Below are 21,113 nucleotides of genomic sequence, written 5' to 3'. Positions count from 1 at the left end.
TTGTTCTTTGCCATTTTTTTCTCCATTAAATAACTTACGTGAAGCAATTTCAGGGAGGCCTTAAAATGCTTTCTAAATTAGATGAAAGAAAAGTCCATCATTTTTTAAGTCTATAATTGTTACAGTGTTTTTATGCACAGATCCAAAATAGTTTCTAATGGACATTTTAGAGTAGGAAAGATGATGGTGTTTTAGTGAGGCAACATTGCTGACCATGGCAGGGTTAATTTATCAAAATAATTTTAAAAGTAGTCGCTTAAAGAGTGTAGCTTCACAAATTTTGTGTCGCCGGAAGTTTTTTTTAACAGGTTAATTGCAAAACTAAGTGCATCCAGAACGCTTTTGCTATTTTTATTTTTAATAAGGAAGTTAAGTTATCTGGGTTATGTTCCCAAAACAGAAGCCTTAATGACCTTTATTCTATATTTCTTTTCATAGATTATTGCGATAAGGAAACCCTCGTGTCGCGACCCACTGGCGTCTGGCTAATCCGATGGTATTCGTCGCCGCATTGTCCGTGATCAATAACTAATTATCAAAGTGGCATTTCTTTTCAAGAGCTCCTTGTTAAAAAATGGCTTTTGGCTGAGAGTGGAGGAAAAAGGTCGCCACTTTGACATCGTTGCGAGTCTTTCAAAATCCAGTGGGCCGTCCGATTGAATTACTGTCCCAAACTAATTGATATAAATTTGAACAGAAGAATGCTTGTTACTACAGAATGTCATAATGATATCCTTGGCAAGAGCATGTCAGTGGGAAAAAAAGGAGAAAAGACCAGCACTAGTCACAAAGCATCTAGACAAGTTGCAGCACAAGACTATTAACAAAATTAACAGCAACAAAATTGTACACCAGTTCCTTCTTCCCAGCCAGTCTGATCAGACGTTGGAGAAAGAAAAGCATTAACATTTCCTTTTGAACCTCATCCTTTCTTTGAAAACAGGCTTTAAAAATATCTACTGGAAATAATAATTGCAGTGTACAAGGGACTGAAACTTGATGATCAGTTGCAGAAGTCTCATTGACTCTACGGGGATCATGAGTGAGTATCCACTGGAATTCAGCTTTAGTCATAAGGCAGAATTTGGCACATAGTTTCCTTAGGAAAGGCTTTTAGGCAGCCTTAAAAACTGTGCCTTTGAAATATGGTAGCCTTCTCTAAAGAAAGTTGGGCTGTATGAGCTACATGCCAACTGGGAAAAATCCTCCAAACACTTAGGATACAGTAAGAGGAATCACAAAAAATGTGGTGAGAAGGGGAAAAAGATCTTGTAGTATTCATGCCTGAAATTTGATGTGTTGTCTTGCATGTCATTTGGAGATTATCTGCTCATTGGAAAGCTTGGAAACCTGAATTTTCACTACAAGGCACTGCACTTGTGGAGGTTCTGGCTTTTGGGTTTTTTTTCAGATCTCCCTGTCTTCTGCTCCATGTCCTACATTCAGTCCCTGAGCTGGGAATTGCTAGGGAGTGCAGGAAAAGATTACCCTCTAAAGGGTATGGCGTGCTCTGGAGAAGGGCTGTTGTAGAAGCCTTTTTTGGGGGCATAGCTGGGGTTAACTCAGCTGTGGCAGAAATTAATAAGCTGAATCTATTAGTTATCCAGTCATAAATGTTGTCAAGTAGTTGGCCAAAATGTGCCATTTTAGCCACATCCAGAGTAAGTCCTATGATTGCTGAGGAACAGAGGAGAGAAAGACATTTGTACCTAATTGGAAACAGTGGTTTGTGAGCTTTTTAATCCCTGATCTTGAAAGGCTCCAGCTGGGGTCTAGTAATGAATATCTTTCCTGCAAACTTACTGTTCTACATTTCCTAATGATAAAGCAAAGGTGACTAATGAATTGACACAGGGACTTTCATCTCTGCAGTAGATTTGGAGATTCCAATCAGACTGTATCAATCAGCAAGTTGAAGTTTTTAGTACCTGATGCCTTGTCTGTAGTAGTGTGAAACAAGTAGTCTCTGTGCAAGCCTTATGGACAAACCCCAGCGCCACCTCTGTGCAGTATTTTTGGCACAGCTTCAGCATAGGGACTCGGGAACAAATTCACTGGAGAGACCAAACAAATTTTGCTGGTGGCAGTCTCCTTCTTAGGAGTGCCTTGTGGCAGGTAACCATTTTGAAAACAGGTCAGTGATAGGTAAGTTAGATTTCATAGGAGTCTGACAGATTGTTGCTTGTGACAAGATATATTGTTTGGATATGACGACCATCAAGCCACATTTTCCTAGTATGTCAAGCCACAGAACAAAGTGGGAAACCACAGGGGTCTGAAGATTCAGCTTCACGGTGGTTCTGGTTGCAAAGGGGGAAATCTTTTCCTTACAAAGGATCTAAGGTAGTGAAGTTCACCACGTTCAGTTCTCACTCTGCCTTCCATATATGACTTTATTACTGTCCTCTTATGCTGGGGGCAGGAAATGCCTTGTGATGGCAAATAGCTGAGCCATCTCTGACAGACTTACATCATCACAGTCGCTAGGGAACCGTCTTCTTGTCTTCCATGGCTGCTTTAAAGACACTTTGTGAGGCTTTCTTCTTTAGCAGACCAGAGAATTCAGACTGAAAGCCTGTCGGGCGGGTCAACCAATGTCTAGGTCAACCAGTCTTGCCCCTTAATTATTCCCTCTGGCATCACATTCACAGGGTGATGGAAGTAGAGGCTAAATATAGGCCCTCTATATATAGGCTCTCTATATACTTGGAATATATGAAGCCACGTCTGTACTGTTATTATTGGAATATACGTTTGCATCATTGCATAATCTGGAGGAGGAGTTGTAATGTGTGTAATAAAACTGAAAAAAGGCTCCTACATATTTGTCAACTGGTTTCAGGTCCAACTGAAATTGTGACACTATCAGGACTGGCTTATGATGTCATTAAGCATTTTAGAATTTATAGCAACTCTAACAGGTAAGAGGAATTGCTCTGAAAGAATACAATTTCTGAGACTGATTCGATGTTGAATGGCTTCCTTACAAAAATTAGTGTCATACAAAAATCAATGTAGTCCCTACTGAACAGATTTAAAATTTGTTAGTTGATCTAAAAATCTGCTTCTAAATGAGAAATCATTATTCATTGGGGTATTTTTAATATAGTTAGACGTAGATCAGCATGTAGCCAAAAGTTAATATTTTGGAGAAAAGATAAACATCCAAGTAGAATTTACAGATGCTAATTTGTAAATAACAATGAAAATGGGTTAGTTATATAGTTTTGTAGAGATTGCATTGTATTATTGCAGCGAAATGTAAATGCAGGTTCATGCATCTAGGAACAGGAATGTAAATTACATTTATTAGCTTGGAGAAAGGAGAACTGGGAGAAAAGACTAATACTCATGATAGTTGTAATTGAACAGAAGAATTAGTACAGGAGGTTCTTGGATGTACAAGAAAGGGACCATTGAAAAAGAGTTAAGTCGCTTAAAAACCAAAACACAACAAAAGCATTTAAGAGAATTCTGAGGAGAGAGACAGGAATTATTTGAGATATTGAAAATACATTTCTTATTGGGAAACTTGGAGAATTTACTTAGTCTGCCCTGTGGAAGCCTAGAAGCTTGTTCACTCCTGATCTGCAAGACATTTCTAATAGCTGACAGAAAGGTTTTCCTGCAGCTTAAATCCTAAAATGATTAGAGCTATTAGAAGTTAAAAGAGAAAAGTTCAAATTTGAAATAAGGCAATACTTTCAATTTTTGATTGCTTACTGCAACACTATTAAGAGAAATGTGACAAAATATTCATGAACCATTTGAAATTTCCTTTATCCCTGATTCCATTCTCTCTTACTAGTCGCTGGTAATGTCTTAGGTAGTTGACTGACATTCTTTATTAATTTCGTAAGCTCTTCTACAAAAGTAAATAGTTACCTGAATTTTAATTATGTAGTAAAATGTGTAATTTTGAATCCAGCTAATTGTCCCAAAGTACTTAATTTATAAATAGCTCTGAATATCTCACACTTACTGCTTCCATTTACCACTTACTTCCTCTGTTTCTCTTCTTGCTGTTTCGAGCACAGCACCAGAGCAAGGGGCCATATGTAGCTAGATCAAAGCAGGAGCCTGTCCAGAAAGGAGTTGTGACTCATGAATCATAACTAATCCCTTGATTACCCTCAGATGGCACATTTTATTTCCTTTCTTGTATCTGGCCAGCTGTTGCTCCTACTGCTGATCCTGCTGGTATTTTACTGCTTTTATTGGCACTGCTGATGTCTTTTGGTAGTCATGTAGGAACTGAAACAGGGATCCAGGAGAGTAGTTGTGCTCCACCCAGAGCATTGATGGCTGAGTAGCTGCGGTGGAATTGGCAGGAATGTTTCCTTTCTTCCTCTCCAGAACTCTTAAATAGGCCTTGAAGTTTTATTGTGGCAGTTATCACTTTAATATCTGAACAGCTCCCAGGTTAACTGAGTGATGAGCGGGAATCTTATGGATGCTGGATGTTGGCTCCTGCTTAGGAGTCTGTGCTGGTAAAGGTTGAGAGACAGAGCTCAGCAGCCGTAATCTTCAGCAGCATTATGGTAGGAAAGACTTCTGAGTACTTCCAAATTCATGTTAACGTTGGTTTAAAATTATTTACAAACAATTAATTTGTCTGTGTACATGTATACTATCTATTTAAAGCTGTAATTTCCCTTTCTTTTCCAGTCCATAGCTGTGGTATCATGCGTAGTAAACCTGGCTTAAATTTATTATTTTCAATTTTAATACAGTGTTTGAAGAAAAACTGGCAACAAAACAGGCCCAGAAAAATAGTTTAAAGTAGTTATATATGCAAACAGACACCCAGCTATAGCTGTCTTAATCTGAAAATCTGTGAGGAAAATAACTATAGAAGTTGCTAATATTATGCACTCAAAAAAAGAATGGAGCTAGAACTAGCCATCTTTGTAAAACATTGAACAACAGTCTTGCAGATATTTCTGTACTACACACAGACACATACAGCTAAGTTGGTATTCTATTTTTTTTATCAAGCAGCAAACCAACTAAGAAAGCCCAGCACTTCATTTATGGACGTTATTGATCTAAAACTTGTTTTTCCACCTAAGCCAAAGTGACAAAAACTTCTCTAAAGTGAAACAAGTTCAAGCACTCTCAGCCTGTTTCCCATTAAACATCACAAGAACATTGCAATCTGACATTTATCTGGCAGCCTTAAATGTGAAAGACCAGTGTAGCTGGTACACAGAGAATGGAAAGGCCTCTTTGGCATCACTAGGGATGCTTTTACCAGGTTAGGGTCAGGTGGGATGACAGCAGAGTGGAAGGAGGTAGTCTCACTTCACTGCAGACTTGAACTATATTTGACCTCCAGGGTACCAGTGACTTAGTTGGAAATTGCAAGAACGCTGAGCTGCCCTTTATAGAATTATAATTCCTTGCCATTCAAACAAAAAAAAAAGCTAATTAAGTATCCCTTATCTGATGTAACCCTCATCCAAACAGAACCAGGGATCATCCTGTTGCCATTCTTAGAAAATGTAGCTGTCGGAAACAATGGTGTTGGTGGCTGCTATTTGAATGTAGACCTTAAAGAATCATGATTCCAAACTTCTTGGTGCCCTTTCCCTATCAATCAAAAAGAATCGTATGAAATAATTATTAGGCTACATAATTATTTTACAAAATAGAAGGTGTTTTTACTGCACATTTCCATTTTAGTACCAGTCATTACTTCCCTGAATACTAATAACAGCGTTAAGCATTAATAGCATGTTTTAAGGTAAAGGGTCAATAGTCTAAGACCTATGAAAGAACTCTGAGCATTTGCAATGTAAAAGAAACCTTTCACGGAAAAGTGTTAAATAATAAATGTATTTCTGGAGGAAATGTTATATTGTGCTCCATTTGGAGAGAAATGACAATTTATAGGACATCACTCAGCTGCCTCTGTATAAAATATCTTTAATAATGCTGTGGCTTCACACTTAATACAGAAGTTCACAGAAAGCTTACAGCTCTTTGAAGAGGTCAGTCTTATACTCAGTGAGGGGAAACTGAGGCACGTGATGACTCAGTGCACCAGTAAAAGCACAGGGATCTGAACTGGTGACTCAGTCCTCTGGGTGCAAGAAAATGGTGCCTTTTCTGTATTTCCAACTAGTAAGCCATCTTCTAATAGTTCTTTTAAAAGTATAATACGCACACAGGGGATGGTGAACTTATTCAGAAAAGGTAAAGGTACTTGAAACTTTTTTTTTCAGGCTGGTTTAAGCTGCACAATTTGAGGAGTGTGGACGGAAGAGTTAGAAATACTTGGTATGGATTTGAATTTCTTTGTTATGCCTTCATATGTGTATTGACAGATGACCAGAGGAACTGAAGCCTCAAGAAAGGGGCAACTCAAGTCCAAAATCTCCTTGCCCTATTGAAGTCAATGAACAGACTCTTCATCAAGCAATCATCTCCTTTCTGTGGCATTATAAGCACCCCAGTTTCTTCCTTTTCAGGTTTACTCTGGTTGTTTTAAAGGAATAAATGGGGTGTGAATATTTGTGAAGATCCCAATAAGCTATCATTTTTCTTCATTAACTTTTTCTCTTCTTGTCCTGCAGGTATTTCCCTCTGAGAAGATGGAAATACCTGTGGCCATTTTGGATTCATAATCCTGAAGCATTTTTTAAACTAAATATCCAAGCCCTATTTTACAAACACTAGTAAGGATTCACTCATATGAACAGACTGAAGGAAGAACCACAACTTCTTATTTGTTATTATTAATATTATTATTAATATTATTCTTATTTACTGATCTGTGAATAGTTGCTGAGGAAATGGGTACTGTGAGTTCAGTTGTAGGGGATCCAGATGAGCCAGAGAGGTAATAATGAGGTGGTTGTCATGTGGATGCCCAATACTGAGAACACTCCCTTCAAAAAGGTAAAATATCTTAAGCTTAGATTTCCACTTGAAAAAATTATTATTTATTTAATGAAAGCTCTGTGTAAAGTATGCCCTATCTAAATCTCAAATCTGTGCCCAAATCTGAGTTTCCCAAGTTTCTATGTCTTTTTAATGCCTAACCAATCAAAACATACCTTTGCAGAACACATGAAACCAATCAATACTCCTCCAGCGGAACAAATTCTTTTCCCAGCAACCACAATGAATAAACAAGTTTCAAGTGACATCGAGACTACTTGGGATTCTTTCTGATTCAGGTTAGTCCTACAGGTCTGCTCATGTTTTCCTTGAGCTCCCACGTGAGTCAAGTATTACCTGCCACCAGTTGTCAGCAGATTGCCAAAAGTTACTCTCTCCCATTGCTGAATGGAGTTGAGTTGCTTTCTGGGAAGAAGCTCCAACAGCAAATATGACACAGAGTCTGAGTGGAAGGTTGTGTCTCTCAAAGTTGTCCTGTGTTCCACTGCCATGGAGTTTTTTGGTGCATCCATAACCAGAACTTATGAAACAATGCTAGTAAGATAATAGAGCTTGTGCCTGTTCTTCTGGTCATTAACAACAATTATTTTATAATGCTATAGAACACATATCTGACTGTTAAAGAGTTAAAGAAAAAAATGAATCCTGTAAAAAATCAGGCCATCGTATAATGCCTCCTCATTGCTATAATGATATCAGTTGCAACAAGTCCAATGGCTGACCTCATTACAAGGGTTTAATTGCATTGTTACACAGTTTCACTTCTTCTCTCTGGCCTCTTTCTCTTTATGACAGCTTTAGAAAGGAATTTCAGCTTGAGGTCAAAGGAAATTAATTACTGCTTTCTTAATCTGTGCTCATCTACATTTAGAAAACTTGGGGCTTTTCACTAACATATTTGTGTCTCATTTCTGTGTAGACCCAAAGTTATAAGACTTTTGTCCTTTGTCAAAGTGCATAAATAGCCTTTTTCATATCTGAGGCCAGATTTTTTTCATGTCATTTACAGTTGTGCACATATGGACTGATGCCAGTGGAACCAATGGAATGTCTCTGGATATACATTCACTGTGACTGAGGTAAGGCACTTGCAATGTATCTTTAATTCAGATTAAAGATTTATGGCAGATTCCAGGTGTTAAAAAACCCAGTAACAACAAAACCAACCCAAGAAGAAAGGAAAACCCAATCAAATAAGAAGTTTACACTTAGGATAAAAGTCAGAAAGATGACCTCCAAAATTAAGTAGATACTTATGTAGAGAGAAAGATGAAAAAATATGTCTCTTTGACAACAGATTTTGCCTGCTACCTACCTCATATTTTCACTAAATACATCATTGCTTAGTTAAGGAGTATCCACCTTATGTTTCAAAGCACTTGCAATCCAAATAACACAGTGTTGGCATCAGAACAGTGAGGAAGGTGACAGAGACACCATAACAATAATTCTTGGTTGGAAGGCAAAAGCATGTGCAAAACGTGCTTAAATGCTTTTATAGCATGAAATATAAAATGAAAACTCATAAATTAGGGCCCCAGTCCTAGTCATTAGGTCTTTTGAATTGATCCTTGCCTCTTCCACGAATGCTGACTGGTTTCAAGAAGAACCAAACTTCTCCCAAAGAAGGAAATGTTAGTTTGCTTCTTGAGGGAAAAAGTTTGGAAGGGAAATTACAATGAGACATGTCTCTGGGATGACTTGACAAATTAATGTGAGAGGATATGCCATGCACCAAGGAAAATCTGAACAAGTATTACCACCATGCAACCATGATCTTGTAGTTTATAAGAAATTGTTATGTGCTAGGCATGTGTAAAACTACAATACAAGAAATACAGTTTTCTGCAGAAAATATACATGTATTTCTTACATGTACTTTGTGATTCTGATTTATAGCCATGGAAACATTGACAGAGATGAAAAATTGCTAAGTTTTGAGCCCTCTGACATAGAACATTTAAAGTTTCACAAATCTATTCACTATCCTTTGATCAGCTTTGCCACCCACTGAAATTTCTGCTACCAGAACTGTGTGCTTTTTTTAGTTTATTAGTTGCTGCTTCAATCTCCCCTTTCAAGCAGTAAGATTTGCAATAACAAAACTGCAGCTGCAAAGCAAAGCCAACTTGTTGAATTTTGCCCTTCATCTATCTTGACTGAAATTCAACTCAGTTATAAACATCTGCAGGAGGAGCAAGGTTTCATGTAAGTCACTGGTAAGCTCTTAACATGGGACCTGCTTGAATTAGAGTGAGGTTCATTCTCATGATTGCCCAGTTTTTAAAACAGCCTGTGTAAACCTTGTGGTGTTGCCAGAAAGCTTTATGGGGTGGAAGTTGAAAATTTCAAGCCAACCATCCGCAGCCATGTGTATGATTGTGTTATCCACAATGGTGGTTGGAGCAGTGTGACAGGAGCCAGGACGTGTTGGGAAACAGGGTGAGTTTGAACTTACCCATAGTACTCTAGACCTCCCTCCAGGCCTACACCTTATTTCAGATTTTTCTTTAATAGTTGTGCTTCTAAGGCAAGCTTGGACTTAAGCATGAGTTTTGACCTAAACAGAAGAAACAATCAATGTATAGATGTGAAGTTCACCAAGACCAAGTAGCTATGCTGAAAAGAGGTCCTGAACAAGCTTAAATTCTCTACAGCCATAGAGAGGTGTAATACTGCAGGTAGAATGTGTTTGAACTAAACTGAGTACCTTGGATAACAATAGTAGTGAAGTAACAGTAACTTCAGTATGCAGTAGCTACTCAGGTGAACAGTCAAGGTTTCATGGGCTTGTACTCAGTCTTTCGTAAAGTATCCATTGAGAGTACGTTGGTGTTGATACTTCAGGAACTTAGATCAAAGGTAGCTCTAATCATGCTCTAATCATATTTTTAATTTTTTAAAATTAAAAAGGGGGGCCCTCCCCCCCCTTGGAGGGCCTGGACCGAGTCACTGTGTAGTGGTGTTATCTGAACTATTTCACTCATTGGCACCAGAGTTTAGTGCATTAATCGTCCAAGAACAGTCACAGAACTATTTAGATTGGAAATGACCTTCAAGATAACCAAGTCCAGCTGTTGACCCAACACTTCAAAGTCCACTACATCTACATGTCAACTGGGACCTCCTCAGTTAGCCAGGACTGCTGGTAAATGATGGAAAGTGGCTCGGTGAGCACTTCCACCAGCTTCCTGGTACCCTTGGGTGGATCCCATCCAGACTCACAGACCTGTGTGTCCCAGTGGTGTAGCAGGTGACTGATCATTTCTCCTTGGATTACAGGGGGCTCATTCTACTCCCTGTCCCAGTCATCCAGCTCAAGGCACTGGGTACACAGAGAATATCTGGTCTTACTCTTAAAAGACTAAGGCAAAGAAGTCATTAAGTACCTCAGTCTTCTCCTAATCCTTTGTTGCTACGTTTTTCCCCTGCATCTGCTAAAGGATGAAGATTCTCTTTAGCCCTCTTTTTGTTGCCAGTGTATTTATAGAAGTATTTTTAAATTGTCTTTTACAGCAATAGTGAGACTAAGTTCTCACTGGGCTTTGGTCCTTCTAATTTTCCCTCTGTAAAACCTCACGACATCCTTGAATGTCACATCAAGGTGTGAACGGATTAAGTTGAAAGGCCCAGTTAACGCAGACACGGCACTGGTGACAGAATTAAGTGCTAATGATATATAACAAAATACTATTACATGAAATAGGATCTTTTTCATCCAGCTTTTTGATTCTGTCTGATAGAACTAGTAGAACAAAATGAAAAACTATTCATCAATCAGAAGTCTGTCTGGGTCAGGCACTTTGGTCAAGCAATGTGAGTAATTCCACCTACCTGCACTATAATTTATTGCAAAATTAATGCCATAACATGCTAAGCCATTGTTTGATAAAGGTAATTCTTAACCTCAGGAAAAAAAGCAAAATTTGTTTCTGTCTTTCTCTCTCTCTCTTTTTTTTTTTCCCATCCTGACAAGATGAAACCATTATACTAAGTGGGGATTTCATGATGGTTCACTTCTAATGCTTGAAAAAAGGACCTTGAGCAGGGTTTGATTGACTTTCTAAATCACTGACTAAGCCAAGTTACACTAAAAAAGGGGACAAAAAATCACAAGGTATTAATTTTTGTTAAAGTTTACCTGCTTCATTACAACAGAATGAAATCAAGTCTTAGTGGGAAGAATAAGTTTTGATATATGTTACTTTCTATTAGAGTTTTCAGGACAGCTTATTCTTAACCAGACTAAAATACAATAATTCACCAATTCAAAGTCTTAATTGCACTGTTATGACGTAGGGAGACTAATGGCATATTCTTATTTTTAAAATCTGTAAAATTATAGTTTGTTATAAAACAGGTCACTTATGTCTGGTATTTGATTGGCCTTGATTGCTTCAGAAAATTAAATTGTTACATTAGCTGTGAAGTAATTTGTAGTTTCTGAAGGTGTTCTAAGGTTTTCATTAAGTATCATACAGACATACAGGAGGGACCAGAAACTGAGTGGAAATTTAAAAATGACTCAGTGTGTCCAGAATTCATAGCAGATCTTCACAACCCTCTCTTGTGAACCTTATTATATCCATTTCTCAATGGGAGAAACTGAGCTGCACAGAAAGGGTCTTTCCTTTCCTAGAGACTCGTAGATATTCTTCCAGCTGCACCTTTTATTTATTCCTTCCAACATGCTGTTCTGGTGCTCGGTGTGTTCTGCAATGCAATGTGAAGAGGAGCAAAATCTTGTAAAACTCTAGGGAGCGAGAAAGGAAAGAGCATCTCTCACCTATCCGTTGCTCTCTCTCTTGGTGTGCCTCATGAATAGTTTGAAAGGTGTTGAAACAGATGAGATTATTTACCTGCTCTCTATTCCACCACTTCATTCCTCCATCTCTTTTTCATAGACACAGCGAAACCGATACAGCAGTTGAAGGTGAGATAACAGGAGGAGGTAGAGTTGTTTGCTGCAGAGGATTTACCCATGTTGTGTTACTGTTTCTTTGGGATTGCCTGAATGAGAATAGATTTAGGAGATGGGAGTCTCTGACTGGAATGAATCTGAATAGGAAGCAAAAAAACAAGGAGCAAGTGCTGTAACTGCAAAGCAGCTCCAGATGTGTTGCTGCACATCAAGGATTTCAGACACTATGGTAAAATAGAACTCTTATTTTGGTTTTCTCATTTATGTAAACTGATTTTAGGTGAAAAAGATGGACACTGCATACCAGGAGCTGTAATTGCCAGATGACTTTCCAGGATAAAAGGCAAAAAATGGATGATAACATGAAACTAATCAACTAGAAAATAATTTGTGATAGTTTTGCATTTCAGTGCAGGTGAGGCAACCATACACAGTAGTGATGTGGTTTATATCTAGAACAATATCTTAATAAAAAATATAAAATGGAAAAAAATATTGCAAGGATACTGGCATTGACAAGTCTTTCTTTCTTGTATTGTTTCTTTCGAAACTTACATTCAGGGGTTGCAGACTGTAATATCTGGTGACCTGCATAAACTTGTATAGCAGCTACTGTAGTGGTGTGATTCTATTATCTAGACTTCACATCTTACCTGCTGGGAACTTCCAAGAAATGATGTTATAGTACAAGTAATCCAGTTTTTCTTTTTGTTGTGGCTTTCCTATAAATGTGATTGTGGAGATCTTCAAGCGCACAATCTCCACCTGTGCGTGTGTATACATGGAATTGCACCTGAAATTGGGCACCTGCAAACACCTGCAGAACTAAGAATAGTCTTCATTTTATCTAACTAAGCCTTTATATCATCTAACACCCACATGCTGACCACCCTAAAAGTTTGCTGCCACAAAGCTCATCTGGAACTGTTTAAGAAGACACGAGCACAAGAATTTGATTTGCATCCCTGAACTTTGCAGAGTCCGAACAGAACTTTCAGCAACTGTATGTTAATAACCTTGTATGGTTAATACATTTCAGTGATTTAAAGGGCATGAGTGACACTCACCAGTTTTTGTCAGTGCAGTATCATGGTGCAGATCTTGCTGGTTTTTGTTGGTGGAGTATCCTGGTGTGGACCTCACCAATCTCTGTCACCATGTTATTATGGTATAGTTTGTTTGTTGGTATAGAATTGTGGTACAGCCCCCACCAGTTTCTATTGGTATTGTATTCTGGACAAGATCTCACCAGGTTTTGTTGGTATAACATCATGATGCAGGTTTTGTGCAGTTGCCCAGTGGAGCACTGGTTGAAAGTCCTCCCGAAATTTCCTGGGGTGGTTTAGAAAAGATGTAAAATACACCCTCTGCTGCCCCCAGCAGGCAGGGACAAGTACAGGTGTTGGGAACCCCTCTTGGATGTGTACGTTGAGTGCCATTTCCAGCGCTTAAGAGAAGTTTGGTCTTTCACAAGAGCTTTCACCCATGCAGTGCCCATTGCAGAGGAAGCTTCTTGCTTTTAGGTAATGCCCATTTCATCTGTTGTAAAGACACACATGGAAAAAGGGCTGGCATTAGCCACATAGCCATAAAAGCCTAGCAACCAAGAGTATTATCTTTATTCACAAGAAGTATAGCACTTTTAAGGTTCAGAAACGTATATAAAAATTGGGTTCTGAAATGGTCATTTTTCCCCTCTGCTATGCCATTATAGCGATCAGCCAAGCTTCTGCAAGGTAAATACTTTTGGAAAATAAGTGGAAATTTGCTGCAAATCAGTCCCTTTTGTGCATGGCCACAGGAGCATGTTGAAATGTTTGGACACTAATACCCATTCATTTTCTTGGCTCCATAAATAAAAGCCGCCAGCTATGTGGCGGCCGTGAAATGGTATTCTTCAGGACCCAGCAGGAAGCCCCATCCTTATTACCACTGCAGGGGGCAGGACAGGCCCAAAATAGCAAGACAACTAAATCAAGACATTTTCAATGTCTAACAAAATGACTGTGGTTTAGAGAGAAGCAAAAGGTTGGAAAAAATTGGGCGGCTTTTATACTTAGCATAATACCTTTGTTAAAAGAGTTCAGATAAGAAAATCAGATCTTAAAAAAAAAATAATAAAAGGCGTAAGCATATTTCTGAATATCATTTAAAATATATGAAGATCTTATGGAATCATAGACAGAGCACAGTGCTCTCTGAAAGGACATCCTGCTCAAGTCATATTTTCCAAATGGTAGCCCATGCTTCATACTAAATAATGTCTTCTGGCAATATCGTAGTGTTTCGAGGGAGCCAAAAGGTTTGAAAAGAGATATTGGAAATTTGTCAGTAAGATTTGAAATCTTTTTTGGTCCACAAAAATTACAAAAAATAACTATTTATAAGGAGAAAAGGTTTTGGACTAAACCCTTGGTTTTTTCTACAGGTTTATTTAATTTTTATGGGTTTCCTACAGCAGGCAATATGATTCTAGATTTTGTAATAAAAACATACTGAAGTCCTTCAGTCAAAATAAATATGTTAGTGTAACTTGCTGTTTTACATAGCTGAACTGTGCTTAAAGTAGTTTTAAAAACTGAGCTTCAGGTAAATAGGATGTTTTAAGTGTATAAAGAACAATTCAGGGGATACCATCTTGCTTAAGATAATGAAAGATCAGACTGTTGAGGTTTTAATGAATTTACAGTACACTGGTGTTTGCCAAAATCAGTGTGTCATTCTCGCCACTAAAATACATATGGAGGAGATGTTAGTTTTATTTTAATTTTATTCATTTGTGATTCTGATTATAAATTTGCTTAAACTAAATTGAAGTAAGGATATGCCTTATACATTCACATTTCCATGAAGTATATATATATATATAACATATATATATATATGTTATATATATATATATGTGGGCATATATCTAGAAATTTGTACTTACACATACAAGTTGCCACACAGTTTTGGGAATTGAAACAGTTGGAATGTCTTGTTACAGAAGGAAATATTCAGCTTTAGTTTCAAGAAAAAATAACCATTTTACCTTAACATTAAATTTACTTGCACTGCAAAGGAGAAATTACTAAGGTGCAAAATGTCAGAGAAAAATGAATTCAGTGTATTACTGAGTATTGCCTTGTAGACAGGCAAGGGTTTTTGATAATAAAAATAAAGCTGAAAATGAAAAGAGGGAACCACAGTGCTGGTTCAGTGATGTTTCAGTCTTCCCTGGGACTTGAGACTGCCATCAGGCTCAAACTCCCTGGCCATTCCAACTTTTTAATATTGGCTTTCTTAGCTTCACTCTGGAGCAAGGCAGATTGTCCAGGGAAGTTTGTGTACATGAAAGGAGTGGCTCATATTCGATTCTTTCCTTACAGACATAAGAGAGGGAATGGAATGGCCCAAGAAACTCAAGTCTGAAGAGTAAGGCAACACAGCCATGATCCATGCAAGAAACAGGCTGCGTGGTCATGTGCAAAGGGTTCAGACCACCTATCATTATGCTTAGACATATAGGATACAGCTCATACATTCTGAGCTGGCTGATATAAATAAGGCCCCAAAATTAGGAGAAATGAAGTCTATTTATTGGCTGTCTTTTCTGCAGTAATTGAAAGAAGCATTTGAGGGACCATGCTGGTTGTACCTAGTAAAGACACAAGGAGGTTCCAGAGATGTCATTAAGTATGTGAAATGCAGTTTGGTTCATCTCCATCCTGTAAAGATCTCAGTATCATTTTGTTTCACCTCCTGCCTACACGGCACAGGTTTTACAGAAGGGGCAAGTTGTGCATCCAGAGTGGTGGTGACCATAAACATAATCCTCATGCATTCGAGCAAGGGCAGCCTTGAGCTTCCCATTACACCAGTGACTTAAGACACACCTTTGGGGCACTGACGGTGACCCAGATACATAAGGCTGCTTCCTACCCTGCTGTACTGCTCACCTTCCTGACCTCCTACTCTGAAAAATCCAAGGATCGGCCTACAAAGGAAACTGTAGCAAAGGATACATTGGTGTCAGGTCTATCATTATCATAATTGGTGCTACTGAAGTAATTCAGACATTAAGCCTGTAATCTCCTCTGCTGTTTGTATCTGCTTCATTTAAAAGTTACAAGGCCAAAAATTCATTGAAACCAGCGGAGATTCGCCTCTTCACTTATTTCCATTTTGGCCCACTGAGTGCATGAAAAACCTTGCCAAATTCTTTGGAAGCTTGTATTTGCAATATGACTTCCAAAATAATTAACCCTGGAAGCAGGATTTAACAAACTCACGTTTGATACGTGGAAGGAATAATACCTGAAACATCTTTCTTATGCTCAGCCTTTTATGACTCAGACTTTAATGATTGCAATAAACATTAGCTTACCTAATAAAAACTCTACTATTTCGGAGCTGGCTCACAGTATGTTAACTGCATCTGGTGTCAACTGGAGCTAATTAATATTTTTATAGGTGTCTTCTCCCCACTGTAGTTTAAACGAAAATATTGTGGGGTGCTTACATCAAAGCTGGAGGCAGTCGAGAGCCGCTGCTTGCTTCCCAGGCTGAACTGATAGCAAGTAGACCAATTTTTATAGGATTGTAAAAGCTGACTGTGGCTGGGGTTCATGCAGAGAAGCACTTTTCCCTGTAGCTCTCACAATTCAGCACTAATGCTCATGGCTTGTTTGCTGTGAGGTGGCTGGTGAGATAGACGGAGGGACAGCGGACAGATAAACTGGCAAATAGTTCTGCCTATACTTAGACAAAGCACACAGTGACCCAGACAAACCACACTTTTTTTCTCCTCCTCCTTCTTCTAAAGGCTTTAAAAATGTGCTCTATCAAGCATTTACTTGTGGCACAGATAAGATTTATCTAACAAGACTGGGCTAAAATTAAAAAGAAAGATGAAATAGCACAAGCGGTGCTAATATGTGTTTTGAAGCGTACGAATCGGCCAGTGCAATGTCACAGCCCTGGGCTACATTTGCAAGTGGTCGAGCATCTCCTTTTTAAAAGGTTAACCTACAAAGAGCACACAAGCCCCTCTCTATGAATATGGGCAAACACCCAGGGAGCTCCACAACAATAAGAAAATAATGACATCAACCTGACCATGCTTAAGTACATAACATGCTGAAGGTTCACGGTTGTGTGGCCTGGAACAATAAAGGAAAAATAAAGAAGCCTGCTTGGTAGGCCCCAGCTGTTATTAGCCATGCTGTGAGATCAAGGGAAGGTATGATATGGGCTGCCATTTCAATTGAGACCAGGTTAATCTCTCAATTTGTGGAAAAGAAAAACTAAAAAAAAAAATAAAAATAGGGAGAGAGAGAAAGCAGTCTTCACTCCGCAGTGCTACATATGGGAGAAATAACAATATCCCTATTTACATAATCTGTATTTAACCCTTTCCTAATAGAGACTTAATTTCCTAAGAGTCACAAACTGCAGATTTAATTTTCCTGCCCCCCAAAATGAAATATCAAACCTTTGTTAACCATTTCCCATTGGTGCTGCCATCGTTGGTGGCTGACATCCAATGCTGCCAGTGCTTACCCAGGGGGGACTGCTGGTTGCTGCTGGGAGATCAGAAATAGGTGGAAAGAGCAATGGATGCTACTGTTTTTCTGTCACTAATCTGTTTCTAGCACTGGATAAATAATTTAAAATTTGTGCTATAATTAACAGTCATGAAATTTGGCAAATGATACCAAGCTCTTTCACCAATGATCTCAACTAATATATTGAATTTTTCAAGTGAAGTGCTTTATAGGTGTAAATAGTCCTGTTTTGTGTGGCAGTACTGTGTGAAGACAATGTGGAGACTTGCTCTCCTAACTAGTTTTGTTCTGTACTGATGAAAGCAGTGAAGGGAGTCCAGACTCCTCCAAGGTCGCCTGCCATCCTCCCTTGGGATCCAGGTCAAGGCAGGATTTCCAGCAGGTCCATTGAGGAAAGCTGCTTTCCTGCAGGCTTGGAAAACTGAAATGGAATCTCTTAAAGACTGTAATTTATGAAATAATAGCCTAGAGATACTGTATTATATTATACTTCTTTTTATGTGTAGTTTATGATGTGTAAGCCAGTGTGTGTGCACAGCCCACAAGGCTCCTGTAGACATTAAACTCCTCCTGAGTGCTGTCCTCTGCATCAGCCCTCTGGAGTCAGGGGAGATTACTCCCTCCTCAGGAGTGTCTCAGCATGATCACAGAAGATGAGTTAGGGGAAAAGGGACCCTGCAGTGAAGGCTGAGGCCAAGATGCTGCTGAGGACAGGGAGTAGGCAGGACTCTGGCCCTGAAAACCCAGTGCTTCAGAGGGAGCCAGGGGACTGTGTGCAGCTTGTCAGAATTTTAGAAAGTCACTGAGCTGCTGGTCTGAGAGCAAACCTGAGGGAATGGACCCACCTTGTCAGGACACAGGAGGCAGGGAGAGAATTTTACCCAGTTTTTCATTCCCTTTTCTCTGTTCTTTATTTTTTCTGAGTTTTCCTTCATTAGAAAAAGTTCACTGTTCTTGTCTCTGGTTTATGAAAAACTCTCTCTGGTGTTTACAAAGATAGTGCTGAGTTCTTGGATTTTTTGAAGAGAAAGATGCAGCAGAGTCATCTCAAAGCTCTGCTGACTCAGTATCACAAGTACTAAGACTGACTAAAAACTAATGCCTTATTTTCCAGGTATCCCCAATGATTTGATCAGTTAAAATAGCTGAATGAAGCTGAACCAGGGCAGAGGACATAAAGGAAGGCTGTGGCAAGACAGGAAACATGTCCCTAAAAATCCAGGTGAGCAGAACAGCCACTGTGCAATCACTTCTCACTGAGTCACTGCTCTATCCTCTACTGTCATCAAAAGGTTCATCCAACAGTAGGAGCTGTATTTATTATGTTTCTCAGATGTGCACACCTCAGGTTCTTATGACTTTATGTTATAACATTTTATCATTAGTTTAATGACTTAATCGTCTAAATAAGGGAGGGAATATCAAAATTGGTTCCTGGAGGATACCTGGACAGGGTTAGTTTTATTTTATTAGTGTAACGATCATGCTTGGATATTTTTTATTTTAAAGACTATGCCTTTTAAGAAAACCATCTAGGTAATATGAAATATATATTATTGCAGAGAAAGAGCTATACTGATAGAGTTGTAAAACTCTTTGCATTTTCTAACATAATATATATTTTTTAATTAATGGTCTGTTACAAAGTGGAGCTTAGCAGCATTTGCCTGAAACATTAACAGTGGCCAACTCCTTTGCATGAAAGTTTTTGGTACAGGTTATTTAGCATATTCATTTTTCCTGAGATCAGGGACCACATTAGAACCTAAAAATCTTTGTACTCTATTCATAGAGAAGTTGCGCTTTGTATATTTTTCTGCTGCATTAAATTTTTTTGTGATTAAATACCAAAGTGCAAAGGACTTGAAAGCAGCTGTTTGTTTCTATTTCTTTTTTAGTTTTACATGAATTCCTTAAAAAGGTATTCCTGAAACTGTAAGGCCAGAGTGGTCAAACAGTGGTTAAAACCAAAATCCTCTCCTTAGGCTCCTGAGTACTCCTTTTTCAGAACTATTCAACCTGTGTCTTAGATCTTCCTTCCCTAGTAAATGTACTTCCCTTGTCTGTGGGCTCAGTAACTCACTTGTTCACTGAATTGACAGAACCAACTTAATCTTTGCCAGATTTATGCAGCACCTTGAGGAAAGACTGTGCTCATATCCATTGAGCTCTGTGTGGTCGGTGGCTACATTCCCTCCAGTGCCCATTGTGTCTGTTCCTCAGTGCTTTAAATTCAACACTTTCAGATTATAATGAAAAACTTCCAGATGTAGAGTTTAAATTTTCATTACATATGTTATCAGCAGGGAACATCACCGATTTCTAGTGCCTGAATGAGTTCTCTGTGTTACCTGTAATGTAAAAACCCCCAGCAATAACAGGGATATCACATCCTAATTAACCACGATATTCTTGCACAGATAAAAATAATTCTATCACCTACTTCTTCCCTACTTAGTAACTCTTGCAGCAAGAAGATGTGGTCCCAAATAATGTGCCTGGATGTGCTGTCGTGGAAAGATGTGGCGTGGCTTCCTTTACAACGTAAGGAGTCAGTTCTGGATCTTTATTATAAACTTATTTAGATTCATTAGAAAACATTTCTGCTGTTTTGTTGCCAAATAGTTCCTAGCACACACTAAATCATGTCTTATTTTATTCACACTGCACTTCACAGCAGTGCAGCCAGGTGTTAAATAATAGTAGAGTTACATCAGACAGCTTGGCCGTTCAGTTGGGAGAAGCATCCAAAAGTTCAGATACTTATCTGGAATCCTCCCAAAGGGTGATGGTCTGGAAACTGAGCTAAAAAAATATCACTAGAAGAGGTGCTTCACAGAGCCATCCCCTTTTTCTGTTTGTAAGGTACCTTAAGGTACAGAGGTTTGAATACTTTAAAATAATTACATAATGTGTTATTTAATAAAAGGTACATGTGAAGCCAAAGATTCTGGAGTTGCTGACTTTTGATACTGTTTTGTGTTTCCTGTTCCCATTACAATCAGTAGTACCGGGAGGAAAATAATCAGTGAAGCAGCTTTTAAAAATATTGTATCAGAAACTAGGAAAACACATATTCTTGTTTTTTAATAGTATCAGAAACTAGGAAAACAGATATTCTCGGTTTTTAATAGTTTATTAAATTCAATCTAATTTTTTATATTTTTGATGATTCTGAGCTCCTCATATATGCACATACATGATTTGAAAGGACAACAAACTGAAAGGAGAAGAGAGTAAATCAAATTTTGGCAAGCACAGTGTTTTACTGACAACGACAAACAGGCTTTTATCTCATTTCTGTACCTATGAGGCTGAAAGACAAAGTTCCGGCTTTTCTGAACTTAGCAAAATCAAGGTTCTATTCGTAGAACACCCCAGATACTTGCTGCTGAAATCCATTGCAGTTTTCCAGCAGCTGTGTCCAGAACAGAACCCTGATATTCTGAGTATGGGCTTGGAGGTCTCCACTCTGAATTTCCTTGTTATGAAGTTGTGTTCATGAGCAACGGGGCTACCACGTCAAACTCCTCAGCCTGTGGCTTTCGGGGGGGAAATTTTGCTGGTGCAAGATTTCAGTCTAAAATACCCTGTTTCTATGTATAATATCTCCCAGAATAAATGATGTATTTCTCATTTCCCTCTGGGAAAGATGGTTATTGTCGTGGTGAGAACAGGGCGATGGTTCCCCACCCCCCCATTTTCTCTTTGGACTTTATGTAAAAATAAGGTACTGT

The 21,113-nt window shown here is 38.6% G+C and overlaps 1 long non-coding RNA gene across 1 annotated transcript; it reads left to right on the top strand.

Moving 5' to 3' along the window:
* The first annotated feature begins 958 nt into the window (after positions 1-958).
* On the top strand, positions 959-19,921 carry LOC108492547. The gene is made up of 5 exons (XR_001873143.1): positions 959-1,042; positions 7,070-7,184; positions 7,916-7,985; positions 18,491-18,598; positions 19,835-19,921. It is a non-coding gene; the product is annotated as an uncharacterized LOC108492547 (long non-coding RNA).
* The last annotated feature ends 1,192 nt before the right edge of the window (positions 19,922-21,113 follow it).

This window comes from Lepidothrix coronata, unplaced genomic scaffold, assembly GCF_001604755.1.
Source record: "Lepidothrix coronata isolate B3197 unplaced genomic scaffold, Lepidothrix_coronata-1.0 Scaffold11, whole genome shotgun sequence".
NCBI classification, from domain to species: Eukaryota; Metazoa; Chordata; class Aves; order Passeriformes; family Pipridae; genus Lepidothrix; species Lepidothrix coronata.
Note: the sequence above shows the minus strand (reverse complement) of the source record. Positions and strands in the feature narration are given on the sequence as shown.